This window comes from Telopea speciosissima, chromosome 9 (assembly GCF_018873765.1).
Source record: "Telopea speciosissima isolate NSW1024214 ecotype Mountain lineage chromosome 9, Tspe_v1, whole genome shotgun sequence".
Lineage (NCBI taxonomy): Eukaryota > Viridiplantae > Streptophyta > Magnoliopsida > Proteales > Proteaceae > Telopea > Telopea speciosissima.
The window spans coordinates 42,686,297-42,695,371 of NC_057924.1; positions in this window are offsets into that span (position 1 = coordinate 42,686,297).

Consider the following 9,075-nt stretch of genomic DNA (forward strand, 5'->3'; position numbering starts at 1 on the left):
TCCTTAAAGCATAAACAACATTTACCTGTCTGGAGGGCCCTTGGTGCTGTTGGCCTTGTGCAACATTGGTTGGAGGAGCTTGGGTACCTTGCTGAATATGAACCTGATGCCTAGGATTTGGCTCAGGCTGGCTAGGTAACTTCCCTGTTTCCCTCTCATGCAGGATTGTGACAAGCTGGTTGAGTTGTTTTTCCATGTTATTGTGGCTTGTCATGAGAAGAGCTATCTTGTTGTCCATCTCATTCAGTCTTGTTGCCTCTCCTATATTGGTAAACCCTGGGGGGTTGCTGATAAGGTGCAAGGAGAGGAGGCCTAGCAGAATTAATAGAAGGTCCTGGATGAGGACGAGGGGGAAAGGGGTTAGGAGACATTCCTTGGCTTTGTGGTGCATAGTTGGTCCTTTGGGCACCAACCTGGCCTTGATGGTTAAAGTTGGATGGGCTTGCTTGGTTCCCTTGATTCCATGAGAAATTGGGGTGATTTCTCCATCCTGGATTGTAAGTATTGCTATATGGGTTATTTTGGTAGAGAGCATTTACATTCTCAGTGCTGGAATTGCCCACCAAGGTGTTGGGGCATTCCTCAGAAAGGTGTCCAGGGGTTTGGCACCAACTGCATACCGACACATGGTTGACCTGGTTGACCGGATTAACTGGTATAGACTCTTTAAGAACTATGGACTCCAACCGTTTTATGAGGCTATCAAGTTTGGCCTCCTTGGCTGGCATACCCTCAATGAGATACCCCTTAGTGGTCCTTTCAGCCTCTTGGGAAGATTCTCATTCCCTAGTCTTATCAGCCAAGTTGATTAAGAATGTCCTTGCATCATTCTCCTCAGAAAAAGAAGTAAAGCCTGCTGGACACATAGACTCTACAAGTTGCTTGGTCTGATAATCAATACCCTCATAAATAATTTGGCATAGCTGCCACAAGTCAAAACCATGGTGAGGGCATTCTAAGAGGAGGTCCTTGAATCTTTCCATGAATTTAGAAAAGGACTCATGTGGTTTCTGCCTGAACTGGAGGATGTCACTTTTAAGCTTATTGGTCTTGTGAAGAGGGAAGAATTTTCTCAAAAAGACAATGGTGAACTCATCCCATGTATTGATGGAGTTTGTTAGCAGTCCATAGAGCCACTTCTTGGCCTGGTCTTTCAGGGCAAAGGGTATAAACCTAAGCCTAACTGCATCATCAGTCAAATTCTGGACCTTAATTAGAACACAGACCTCCTCAAATTCCCTAAGGAAGAGATATGCATCCTCATTAGCCATCCCATGAAAATGGGGTAGCATGCTGATGAAGTTGGTCTTGAGTTCATAGTTATTCCCTGTAACAACAGGCAGGACTAATGCATGAGGGCTGTGCAGCCCTGGTGGGGTAAAACCTATCCTTAAGAGTCTTGGGTTGTTGGTCACCCATGGTCAAAGGTGGTAGAGAAGGTGGTCTTCTAATAAGACGATTACTTGAATCACGAGTCCACACCTTAGCCACCTAAATAGATATGAGGTCTCCTTTAGAAAAATTAAAGAAAAATAAAACACTTAAAAAAAAAAAAAAAAAAAACTAGAAACAAGAGGGACCCCAAGGTAGATAGTGCATCTCTATCCCTAAAAAATCGAAATAATGGTTCAAAAGCTATAAGGATGCCATATAGGTTGACAGCAAGGGAACCCGTATAGTCTTCTATAGCCACCTACGTGCGACTCCAATATGGATTCTGATGTAGAATGGAGGTCTACTATACGTTTATGTTTCCAACACTCTCACTATGTCGCTTTCCTGTTATCAAGAGTGGTCACCTCCAAAGATAAGTCACATGTCAATCCACCCAACCAAGTCAAGATGTAGCGTCATAGGTAACTTAATCCTATGAGGGACACCAAAAGATGGAGGGTTGAAGCATATGAAGAACTTTAGATTGGGCGCACACTATTTGAAACAGAAGAGAAACAAGAAGAGGTTTTCAAAAACTGATTTTTTTTTTATTTATTTTTTTTCAAAAAAAAAAAGAAGAGAAAATAATAAACTAAAACACTTCGAACTACTTAAAAATCAGATAAATAAAATGGACAATAATCTCCCCGGCAACGGCGCCAAAAACTTGTTTGAGTTAAAATAAAACCGCAAGCGTACGGGTCAATCGTAGCTACGGGTCGAACACGAGGAGATATACGCCACTCTATTTAACTAACTTAAAAGTAATGCAAAATGAACCAAATTAAAGTGTTGAATTAAACTAATTAAACTAATGAAAATCAATGCATCCTCACTCATAAGCATCTAACAAAATTAAGGGATTAAATCGGCGTCCTAACACATGAGCATCTAACCTATCAAACTAAAGCGAATTGAAAGGAATAAAAATGCAGCCACACATACTAACCACATAAAAAGAAATAAGGGAATAAAAATGCATCCATAAACCACAACCATATAAAATTAAAATAAAAGAAATAGAGGGGGAAGAAGAAGAAGATAGAGAGAGATAGAGGAGATGGAGAATGAGATTGAGAGTTTAGATAGTAAAACCTGGATGTGCTTGCATGAATGTAAATGAAAAGCTTGAATACTTGCATAAACTTACCATGGCCTCCTCTTCTAAATCTTCAAGTCTTGTCATCAACTTAAGAACTTAGACTAGAAGGCTTAAAACCTAAACTAGAATTAAGAAATTACAACCCAATTGAAGACTTAAATTGAAATTAAAGCATAAACTAAACCTATTATAACCATTAACTAAAAATTATAAAAGCAAACTAGAACTTAGAAAAGCCAAAAATCACAAATTAGAAGGAGAAGAAGAGAAGAAATTTCACTAAGTGAATGAGCAAATTTTTACAAGAGAGGTAGGGGGTATTTATAGGTGGAAGAGAGGAGAAGAGAGAAGATGGAAGTGTAGGAGAAATATTCCCTAAGAAAAATAAACTTCCAATTCTAACAAGTGCTTCCTTTTCTTTGTAGATATCTTCTCCAAGCAATAAAATCAAAGCATCTTTGATTTTTCAACCTTCCATAGATGAGAAAATATAAATCTATCCCAAGTAGAATTCCAGAAGTGCCCTTGAGAAGTTGGAAGAAAGAGAGAGTAAGGGTGATGACTAGGATTCCTTCAAGAATAAATAAAATATCCATTCTGTCCTTCAGAAAACGTGGAGCATGGGGTGCTTATATAGGTCTCACCATTGTCTTCCTTGCAAAAAATCACACAAAATAGACCCAAATTTCATCCAATTCGGAGTTAGGGAGCCCAAGATATCTCAAGTTGAAGTTGGACTGTCCAGAGCCTTCCAAATGGAATCTTTCGAGCACAGTAAAGTAACTTTTGATAATTGCATTAAGGCCCCTAAAATCCGAACTTCCGCTTCACTTTATCCCCATCCGACTGTCAATAATTATAAATAAACCCCTACAGACCATTTTCACGCGTCGTTACGAAAACGGCCATAACTTCTTCGTTTCAACTCGGAATTAAGTGCCGTTTGAACCATTGCGAAGCTGACTCGATGGGCTATGCATCCATTTACACTTATAAAAAGCTTAAAAACATCTCCTTAGCATCATCTCCTTCATTTTCACGAGAATTCACCTAAACCCTGAAAAGCACAAGAAAGCACCGAGTAACTCTGTCCAATGTGGTAAAATGTATAATTTATGCCCTAAACTTTCACACATAAATGTGCTCATCACTCTCCAGGCGTTTTTATTGGTTAACCATATGCTCAGAAGGGCTACAAGGTCTATGACCTCGCCACTCGCAAAGTATTTGTCAGTCGAGAGATCACATTCCATGAAACCAATTTCCCATTTCATACTAACTCTACCCATTCCGACCCCCGCAGCCTTCCCTTACCAGTGATGGATTCCACCACTAATTACCCAATACCCACGCCATCACCTACACCGCCAGTGCCCAACCCTCCACCTGCCCCTGTTGCACCAGTTCCCCAACCCAATCCAGACCCACCTCCACCTGTCCCCCCACCACCCGTACCCACTCTACCCCCAATAATCCCTCTCAGACGCTCCCTAAGAACCCTACAACAGCCATTGCGTCTCAAGGACTACCAGTGTTCAGTCGCTACCCACCCTTCGTTTCCTTCCGCTGCAGGTACTCTCTCTCCCACCGTTTCTCTCATTTCTTATCATATGCTCTCACCCTCTCATTTCCAGTTTATCAGGTCACTCTCTGCCATCAAGGAGCCAACTAGTTTTTCAAAGGCTTCCCTATCCCCAGATTGGAAGGAGGCAATGCAGGCTGAGATCAAGGCTCTTGAGCTTAATAACACATGGACTTTGGTCCCTCTCCCCTCCCATACAAAACCCATTGGTTGCAAATGGGTGTACAAGATCAAGAGGAAGGCGGATGGTACCATCGAGCGTTACAAAGCCCGCTTGGTCGCTAAGGGTTACACACAGACTGAGGGCCTCGATTATTATGAAACATTCGCCCCAGTTGCAAAACTCGTCACTGTTCGGACATTAATGGCTATTGCAGCTGTTTACCAATGGCCCCTCTCACATCTCGATGTACAAAACGCCTTCTTACATGGCGACTTAGACGAAGAAGTTTATATGAAACTACCACTGGGTTACCAGGGACAGGGGAGAACACTTGTTTGTCGGCTCAATCGTTCTTTATATGGCCTCAAACAGGCTTCCAGCAGATGGTTCGCAAAGCTCTCCACGACACTTATCCGCCTAGGTTTCACCCAATCCAAGGCTGATTACTCATTATTTTTCAAGGTCGAGATGCTTCGCTATCTATATTCTAGTGTACGTTGATGACATCCTTATCACCGGCCCAAACACCGTGCCATTGCTGCCCTCAAAGTAACCTTGCATCAGCAATTTCGCCTCAAGGACCTTGGCCCAGTCAAGTACTTCCTAGGCCTTGCGGTGGCCCGGTCTCGCCATGGCATATTTCTAAATCAGCGACAATACACCTTGGACATCCTTTCGGATATGAATTTTACAGAGGCCCGACGCACTGACTTTCCCTATGGAACAACACCTCAAATTCTCTACCTCCGAGGGTGAGTTACTCGCGATGCAAGTCCATACCGCCCTGATTGGTCGGCTGATTTATCTCACTATCACACGGCCCGACATAGTTCATAATGTTACACTATTGAGCCAATTCATGCATCAGCCCCGCCAACCCCACATGGACGCTGCAACTAGGCTTCTTCGGTACTTGCATAGCACGGCCGGGCAAGGCATCTTACTCTCCTCTTCTAGTGCTCTCACATTACGCGCTTATTGTGATTCCGACTGGGCTAGTTGCCCTGAGACCAGACGCTCCACCAGTGGCTATTGCATCTTTCTTGGCTCTAGCCCGATCTCCTGGAAGTCCAAGAAACAACAGACGGTTTCCCGCTCCTCCGCTGAAGCTGAATATCGTTCCATGGCTGTCACCACTTGCGAGCTTATTTGGTTGACTACTCTTCTACAGGACTTGGGCATTGTCCGGACCCAGCCCATACCTTTATACTGCGACAACCAGGCCGCCCTCCACATTGCAGCTAATCCTGTGTTCCATGAGCGTACCAAACACATCGAGATTGACTGCCACATCGTTCGTGATCACATCAACAACGGTCTGCTACGACCGACTTATGTCCCTAGTTCTACTCAAATTGCGGATATTTTCACAAATGCCCTGGGTGCTACTCTATTCACCACTTTGAAGGCCAAGTTGGGTGTTCTCAACATTCACAGCCCAACTTGAGGGGGAGTATTGGAGATACTAGAAGATCCTTAGAAGATCCTGCAAATCACATGTTCCACATGTGATAATACAGCTTTTGGATTGATAGAATTCTACAGCTATTAGATTGATAGACTCCCTGATTTTATTCATTCTTTCCATATTCCTTTTATTTGATTTTCTTACCTTGTATAGATTCATTCTATCTTGTATAAATGCACAGTCATATCAATGAAACACATAGGTAATTCACACAATCTGATTCCAATTGTAACAGTAATCATCTCGAGACACAGAGCCTGATGAAGATACACTGGATGAAGTTGTAATATAGGTGTTGCCCGAGAATACTTTTGCAGTACTACCACCAAAATAGAATTAGCTAACAGTGGGCCCCAATCTGGTCAACCATGTTTAGCCCAACATGTATTAATAATGTGACCTGATATTCAGGGTTGAGTGCTCAAATTAAGTGCTTCTTTATTATTTTGTAAAAAGATCTACAAAATCTTGTAGATCTTTTATCAGATGAAGGGTGTGCAGGTCACTCGTAGTGTAACTAGGGAAATATAGTGGCAGTAGAACAAATATTCTAGACAATAGAACTCAAGTTTCAATTCATCAGTAATCACTAGAATATAGTATTAGAAGCTCAACTATTTAAAAAATTCTCTACAGTATTAAGAGAGGCGGTAACAAAACCGCCTCAAAACGTATTAATGTAAGTTACATATCAAGGTCGTAATTAACTATTGCAAAAAAAGCTTTAGAGCTGGTTATTTTCTGCATCTAAAAGAAATAATGTAAATAAATTTAGAGGCCATTCATTACTGCCTTCAAACGTATAGTTTTGCAGTATTAACAAAAAGCTGTTAAAGAACTGTCTCAAAATGTAACAAACATGGTCCGCGGCCAAAACCATCTCTAATAATTTGCAACGACATATCTAGAGGTGGTTCCATGCAAGTCTTTAATGTGGCGTGGTTAAGAAGTTAAAAGCTATTTTACTCAGTATTAATAACTCAATTTTCAATCCTAACATTGATTTCATCACTCTACGCTTCTCTTATGTCAGCCTCTATAGCTGTTTCAAAATCAGTTCGCTCAACATGACCATAAACATTTTCTTCATATTAACATCAATATTAATATATTTATTACTAAAATCAAAGCGATATCAGAAACACTTGTTTTTTTTTTTAAACTTACCACTGTCCAAGTAATGCACAATCCATTCCCTCTTACGTCCCCTTTTTCTCACCCATGTCGCGATTAAACACAAAGGTCTTGCAATGGAGTCATCCAACATGTGACTTAGAGAAAGTAAAATATATAACAAAAATTTCAGCTACCTGTGGATTAATTCCTCACCGTCTCCTTCAGATCTGAAACAAAAAATTCAGACCGATTATAGTCTCGTCGCCACTCTCTGTTTCTCTACGACTCCGTTCCCTCTATCTCCTTCTCTCCATGTTCCTCTCCTATATGACAACGTTATCTCAACTTGATCACCAAACTCAGTACGCTCTGCTATTCCTTTCTTCCAGGAAGAATGAATAAGGGCGGAATATTTCATTTTTAGATGTAAAATACATACAGTACTTTAGAGTAATGATGGTATGTTATATATATATTTTACATTAATTTCTAATGTGTGTCCATATGTACTTCCACTGTATATAACATTATCACAATACAACCACGTGTAATTGATTTCAATGATCAACATATAATGATTCTAATCTAACCCCCTACCAAAAAAGTGGCTGAACTGATGCTCGGTTGACCGTGGATGGAAGGAAACTCGATCCTTTAATCTATATCTATTGTGATATTTTCTACCCAAACTTCCTCAAATGTAGTTCACTTATTTCTAATTCCCCAATAATGCAAATTTTTACTTCTCCTATGATGGCTTTTTAAAATATTTAGGCTGAGTTTGGTATGCATTTTTGAAATGCATCCTAGGTTGATTTTGCATTTTCGGACCATAAAACAGAACCTCCGAATAAGATCACCCGCACAATGATCCTACTATATTATGTAATGTTTTCCTAATAAAATAAAGGGAAAAAGTTCTCTGTCCGGGAGTGTGGCCTACGCCAGCACTCCCATGAGTCTATCTCTCTCCTCCCCATGTGAAAAGACACCTCTGCCCCCTTGTTTTAAGGAGAGAGATAGACACATGGGAGTGCTGGTGTAGGCCACACTCCCATACAGAAAACTGCTCCCCTAAAATAAAAGGGTTAATTCCAAATGCCCCCCTGAAAATGGCCAAACGTACGGTTGCCCCCTTGAACTTTCACTAATGCAACATGCCCCCCTGCTTTCCAAACTAAATACCAATATAGTCCCTCCCGTTAGTCTGAGACATTAAGTGATAACATATCCCAGTTTTTTAATATTGATGGACCATTCTGCCCCTTAATAGGGTAGAATGACAAAAATGCCCTTATTTAAAAATTAAAAAAAAAAATCCTGTAACTCATCTTCCCCAAATCGATTTGGGGAAGATGAGTTGCAGGTATCTTTCAACAACTGAGAACTCATCTTCCTTGTCTTCCACACCATTAATGTTCTCGGTCTCCACCATGGGAACAGACATTCCCTGAGAATTTATTATCTGGATTTTCCCCATTCTTAGCTAATAAACCTCCTTCAGGCTTAAGCATGGTGTTATTAACCCCGCAGCTCTTATCATACGCCTCACAGGAACCATGAATCTCTATGACAAGCGGTACACCGTCCCCTGATACTTCAATCTTCGTAGTAGATTCACCACCATTCAACTCAATAGAGACATCCCCATTTAACACGATTTCTGGCAATATCTGGGGAACACTACCCTCCTTGGTTTCATTCATTGTTGAACTAGACTCTGCAACAGTAACACTAACATTTCCCTCCACAATCTTCTTGTCATTCTCATGAGGAAAACCAAACTCCTTACCATTCTCTTCCAACTCCACTGCTGTCACCCGGCTTCCATCATCCAAGACCGCATAACCAATCCCGGTTCCACCTGTCTCCTTGTCAAGCACAGATGTCACCCCTTCCATCCAAGTCGTTGCGTCACTGTCAATACCTTCCATATTGTTTATAGAAACCCTAACACCATTTTCTTGAATTCCGTCACCTGACACATCCGATGGCAAATGTCCGGTCAGGGTCTCATTGGGAACCCCAGATTCAACTTTGATGGTCTCTTCTTCCATGGTTTGAGCTTTACCTGATTCCAACGCAACCCTGCTGCCCGCCCAAGATTCAACTTTGATGGTCTCTTCAACCATAATTTGAGCTTTAGCTGATTCTGACGCCCTGCCGTCCGCTAGGGTTTCTGGGTTTTCCATTCTAAGGGAAATGTTTTA